The sequence below is a fragment of the Myotis davidii genome, unplaced genomic scaffold (genome assembly GCF_000327345.1).
Source record: "Myotis davidii unplaced genomic scaffold, ASM32734v1 scaffold218, whole genome shotgun sequence".
Classification (NCBI taxonomy): domain Eukaryota; kingdom Metazoa; phylum Chordata; class Mammalia; order Chiroptera; family Vespertilionidae; genus Myotis; species Myotis davidii.
Window position 1 is genome coordinate 284,122 of NW_006289235.1, and position 5,790 is coordinate 289,911.

Below are 5,790 nucleotides of genomic sequence, written 5' to 3' on the forward strand. Positions count from 1 at the left end.
TGGGGATTGAGCCTGCAACCCCAGCATGTGCCCTTGATGGGAATCAGAAGTGGGACCCTTCAGTCCACAGGCTGACACTATATCCATTAAGCCAAACCAGCTAGGGCAACACCATATAATAGTTTTGATAGTTTATTAACTGGACATTTTATTCTGAAAATCATCTAACATACTTACATTTTCCAAACTAAGAATTTTCATAATACTCTCATCAGCTATTTGGTGGGATGTGCCATTTTTCCATGGCATTGTAATTATTTATTTGTGCTTTATCATATATTCCCAGAAGGTAGGATTCTGGCTAACTGCCTCATTCTCCAGAGCATACCATAGAGCCTTGCACTTGGTAGGTGATTACATCCTTTAATAGTGTATGTATTAAGGGATATAAATTATTAAAGTATTTATCTCATTGTTGAAAGTTTGACTCATAGAAATTTAAAAATTAATACACTGAATTCTATATGAAAAAAGAAGCCTATCTGGTTGAGGGGGCTCAAGCTGCGTCCACTTTTTACTTTTGAACAATTGTTTTGGTTCATGGTAAATACATCTTTAATCCTCTTTCCTACATACTCTGAATTAATTAAATACCATTCTTTGTGAGGGGGCAGGGATATAGATAAATGTCTTCCACACCTTTGATCCCATCCAAATAATTACCACTAAGGAGAAACTTCTCTCACCTTTTCTGTAGAAGTTGTCTTCAATGAAATATACACTGGAAATATAAGTATAGAAAGGACGTTGAGTAGTACTTTCAGCTAATTAGCAGTACATGCCTTCCAAATTTTCAGAGGGACCTCCATTTAATAACTCCCCTGAATAAAGTAATTGGCTGAAGTTTACTTTGCAGTTCTTAATATAAACTTAGGCCCATTTTTAAAAAAGAACTCTAAAAACAATGACAATTGGGGTCAGTACGCATTTAAATGAAACATAAGAAAATAAAAACGTATTTCACTTTCAAAGGACCTATGTTGTACTCTTTTTTTTGAAGATTGCAACCCATCTATTTTATAACATAATGGTAATAATATTGCCGCTAAGTTAACTGTGTAATAATTCACTTTTGGTACTGTAATAATTGAGCAAACAGAGCTGGTACTAGAGGCACTCCTTTCTTTTATTTATTGTAATATTTTTCCATAATTTAATGAGAAACATTTCAAGAGCAACATTTTTATCTTTTCATGTTAAATTAATTTACAATGCTATGAGCTATAATAAAATGAGAGAAACCATCAGCAAAAAGGCAAAAGTTAATAAAGACAGATATTATCAAAGTTTCAAGGACTGAAACAGATCAAATCATAAGAGTATTTGCTATCTTCCTTTTTTGGCTTAGTTCTATTTGTCATAGTTTGTTCTCAATTATTACTGCTAAGATAACTTAATATTGATGAAGATAAAAAGATGCATTACTAAAAGAAAACATACACAATTAAAATCACCTAAAAAAAACCCCAACTTTGTGATGTATTTTAGTAAGATACTCAATTTATATAAAGAAGGCTCTGATGTAATTTAACTTTTACTTGTATAAACCTACTTGGGAAAAAATTCAAGGAATGATGAATGAGTCCTGAGGAAAGTTCATGTTATTGGAATGAAGTTCTGTTTGGCATACTATGGACACTCAAATTTGATAGAAGCCACTTCAGTATATCTTAGGAAATTTCTATTCTGAACAAGATTTGAGAAGAATGGGGCTGTGGGATCTTTGTTAAGAGACTCAGGGTCTCTGAGTCTCAGTTTCTTGATCTTTGATTAATGGGATCAGTGGTCAGCAAACTACGGCTCGCGAGCCACATGCGGCTCTTTGGCCCCTTGACTGTGGCTCTTCCACAAAATACCGACTTCTGCACATGGGCCACGAACTTTCAATTGCACTGTACGTGGTTGCCCCAGTATTTCCCGCACGTGGTATTTTGTGGAAGAGCCACACTCAAGGAGTCAAAGAGCCGCATGTGGCTCACGAGCCACAGTTTGCCGACTCCTGGACTAGATCAAGGAGAGAGTAGTTTCCCTTGGATAGTGATGGTGATGGGGAGCTCCTGAGGATTCTGAGGCCACAGACAGGTAAAATGAGGATGAGTGCTATAGTACATGTATTAGATATTTGCCATTCATAGACTAGATGACACCAAAGATCCTTGCAAGTTTCAAAGTTCTTTAACTCAGTGAGAACATTTATTGTTTATCAAGCAAGTAAGCAGACATCCTTCTATTGAGCACATGTCTACACATCTAACATCCTAGAGTGATATGACTCAAAGTGTGCTCTGCAGATCAGCAGCAGAAGCATCACCAGAGATGGAATGAATCGGAATCTCTGGAGGTGGGACCAAGTAATCTGTGTTTTAAGCTCTCTAGAAAATTCTTATGTACACTAAGAGAAGCGGTTATATAGAGCATTGTGGGAAGAACAAAGAAGATGTATAATTTCTAGTCTTTTGCCTAAAAGACCTTTTTTGAGAAAATAGATGTAAAACAACTTAGAGGAAAATATGGTTCATAGTAAAGTACTATCTGTAAATCAATCATCCAACCAATAGTGAGATCCTACTGTACGTTAGGCACTGTGCTAGATGCTGGGCACATAATGGTTCTGCTTTTGTGGAGCTTACAGTAATAGTGAAGGTGATAGATAACAACCAAATAAACAAATATATAGATAGAATAATTATAATTTGTAGAAAATACTACGGAAGAGATAACCAGGTTGCTGTGAAAAATAAACAGAGATGATATTTAGAGGTAGAGAGGGATATATTCAATTTTATTTAGAATTTGAAAGTTATAATAATAATGTGTTAAGATTCAGTTAATTGATAAATCAAATACCAACTACATGTACTAGTATGTTGTGAACCCAGCTAGGCACATTGGGGGATATAAGAGTATGCCATGAAAGACTTTATAGCCTGTAGAAAAGATCAGATTTAATCACCAACTATAATCAGCATGCAGTCCACAGTAGTGGGAAACTTTAGATTGCCCCTGTTGAAATTCTGCCCTCTCTGCTTCTTGGTTAATATACTCTTCTGGTTTTCCAATTGCTGGCTTTTTAATTCAACTGCACCAGAAGAATACAGAAAAGAGAGAAATCAGTGTTGGCTGAAATCAATGCAGAATGTCCAATGGAAGAGAAATCTGAAATTGGCCTTGAAGGAGTAGTAGAATGCATAAAGTTAAATACAAAAGGGATTTGAGAAATACTGCCATTATTAGCATTCCTAATATCTTCATATGTCCATTTTATTTCTGAGAACTGGTACTGTCATAAAAGATGATGTATTCATACCACATAACATGCCAGAGGGTTTTGGTTCAGTCTGACACAGGATACATTATATTTATGCTTTCACTTATTACTTTGACTGTTATTCTTTTGGCTTTAAATTTCCTTTCAGTTACTAAGAGGGGCTCTAATTTGTGTGGAGGCAGAATTGCCCAAGAAGAGATGAGTCAATATTTATATATTGACAGTTATATTATAACCACTATAAAAGTGGCTGTTCCTTTTAAAAATTATTAAAGTGAAATTAGAGATCCTAAGCTCCTCAAATGTGTATATATGTCCTCTAATATTAAACTCCTTTGGTAGAACTACTCAATAGTTGGTTTTCAATTGCTTGCTTTGAAGAGTACAATAGAGATCCCAAACCCACCTAGTTAAACTGGAATTATGACTAATAAAAACATTTAATATTCTTATTAACAACTACAGAATAAAACAGAAAGTAATACAGTGGGATAGGGAAAATGACTTTGTATTTATTAAGAAAATTGGATCTCAGAAACTACAAATCATATGCAGGTGGTCAGAAATTACACTTCACATTGCAAAGTGTAGCTAAGAAGTATCTGCAACTAGGGAACTCTAAAAAAAGAAAAATACTACTACAGGAGGGAAAAAAGAAATCCTTTTAAAAATAGAATTTAACTGTCAATAAAGGTTTTTATAATAAATTCTTGTAAAGTTTAACATGAGAGGGTTGTAAAAAGGAGATGTTATTCAAGAGAAAAATCACATCTGATTTTTATTGCTATGGTCTTTCACTGACTTTCATCTCATTTTCTTAAAGGCTTTTGCCTTTTTGACAAAATACAAAATTGAAGAACTTATTAAAAGAGGAGAATGTATAGAAATATTTTCTTGAGTTATAAGACCCTGATCACCAGTTATACTCAGGAAATGATTAAGAAGGTTGAGTGATAAACAGATTGTGCAAAAGTTGTAATTATAATTTTCTCTCTCTTCTTCGAATTATTGCAGAGTTCCATTTAAGGTCTTAAATTTGCTAGACTAATCCAAATTTACTAGTGAGAAGCATCTTTGAATTCTCCTTAATCTACTTAGTTACTTTTTGTTTAATATGTTCTAATCAAGAGAAACCTAGAGTCTCAAAGGCATAATGTTCCCTCCCCAAATTGGTTTAATTTTAGGTTGCTTAATTGGAACTCCAATGAATTAGAAGTTCATTCTATTATCTTGGCATCCTTCATAGCACCTGGAACAGTGTTGAGTACATATTAGATACTCAATAAATATGTTTTGAAGGGCTGAAATTGCTTAAGAGGAAATAAAAGGAATTTAGAAGATATTAAACTCCTAAAAGAAACTTATTTCTGTCTTATTTATAAGAAAGACATGATTAGAAAGTCAATTGCATAAGCTATGGTTTTAATAAACTCTATTCAAGTTTGCTTGATTTGATTCAACAAACTGTTATTGGTATACATTGTTTTGACACAGTGAAATACTGAAGATATTTAAAAATAACACACTATTTAAGGAAAAGTTTAGTGATGGCTTATTTTGCAGGTGATTTGATTCTGACTTTAACTTGTTGAAGGACTATGATCTCTGTTCAGTGCAATACTGAAAATACTATCGGTTCAGAATAAACAATTTCTGAATGATTTTATTAACTCGTTCATAATTTTAAAATCTCACAATAAAATAGGGTATTTTTTTTCTGACTAGAATGTAAACTCTTGCTTATTCTATACCTTACTGTGAATGAAAAAGGGGTTGAAACATGGTAATAACCCTCAAGAGAGCATATAATCTTAACTGTCCTATAATCCAATCCTCCCCATGCTTTCTCTCACCTTCATGTAATCTTCTTTAATCTACTTAATCTCTCACTAATCTCAAATGCATGAAAGAAACTGTAAAACTGTTAGTCTCCAGAGCATTTGAGATCTTCTTTTCCAATAATTGTAGTCAGTTTGGGCTCAAATAAATTCTTATAAAAATTCTCTACAGGTTTGGATGTTCTTACATTGACAATACAAGCTAGCACACTAACTAGCAAATGGTGTGTACCAAGAGAAACCAAGATGGCGGCATAGGTAAATACCGGAGTTTGCTGCCTTGAACAACCACTTCAAAAATACAACTAAAAGACGAAACGGACACCACCCAGAACCACAGGAAAGCTGGGTGAGTGGAAATTCTACAGCTAGGAGGAAAGAAAAAAACACTGAGACTCAGAGGAGGTGCAGTGCAGAAGTGAGATACTAAGGTGCGGAGTGCATGCGGAGCGGGCTGGCGGCTGAGGGTGTGGTTGTCCTTTTCAAACGGGAAGGAGTCGCAGACTTTGAGCTCCAGTTCTGGGCGAGTCTCTAGGGACCCAGACTCAAACGGGAGAAGCGGGACTGTCTGGCATCGCTCAGAACCCTAGGGCAGCTTTCTCTCCGTGGGGCTTGCAGCAATTACTGGTACATTGAGAAGCAGAGCCACTGAGAGCAGCCATAATTGCTAACCCCGCCCTGCTG